This window comes from Apaloderma vittatum, unplaced genomic scaffold, assembly GCF_000703405.1.
Source record: "Apaloderma vittatum isolate BGI_N311 unplaced genomic scaffold, ASM70340v1 scaffold7418, whole genome shotgun sequence".
In the NCBI taxonomy this organism is placed as follows: Eukaryota; Metazoa; Chordata; class Aves; order Trogoniformes; family Trogonidae; genus Apaloderma; species Apaloderma vittatum.
Window position 1 is genome coordinate 39,466 of NW_009732358.1, and position 721 is coordinate 40,186.

Consider the following 721-nt stretch of genomic DNA (forward strand, 5'->3'; position numbering starts at 1 on the left):
CTCACCTCAAAGGGATGACCCTGAAATGTCTCCCCCAAAGGGGAGGGAGCTGCAACCCTCAGTGTCTGAACCCATCAGCACTGAGCAGGACACCCAGCGCTGCTGTGGAGGGGAGGGACATCAGCTAGTGGCGAGGTTAAGGATCACCCAGAAGATGCTGGCTCAAGAGAAGGGGGGACAGCAACAAAAGCCGTGTGTGTGTATAAAACCAAAGGCCATCCCTCCCCTCCCCCTCACCCCATAGAAATCCATGGGGGGGCTGGAGAGGCAGGTGAGTAAATCACGCCGCCGGGCTCCATCACGGCCGGGCTCGTCTTTGTGCACCGCACAAAGGCCGAGAGTGTTTTATTTTTGGTGCGTGCGGGTGTGTTTTGGTGCGCGGGACCTCCCCCCAGTCCGAGGGCGAGCAGCGGGCGGGAGTGGGGAGCAGGGCCCCCGCAGGACTGGGTGCCCCTTGTCGCTGGACCCGCACCAGCCAGACAATGCGGAGGGTGGGCTGGGGGAGGCTTTTGTCTCCCTGTTTTATACACTCTCTTTTCAAGGTGGGGAGGAGGGAAAGGGGCTGAAAAAGTTTTTGAATTTCAATCAGGTTTGGCTTTGAAAGCTTTTGGCTTTTGTGGCAGGGAGAGGAGGGGAGGTTTACATTTCAGCTGAGCCTGCTGGATGGGCGCTGGGGAGTCGAGGGGGAGGCAGGGGGGCAATCAACCTAATGACATGAGGT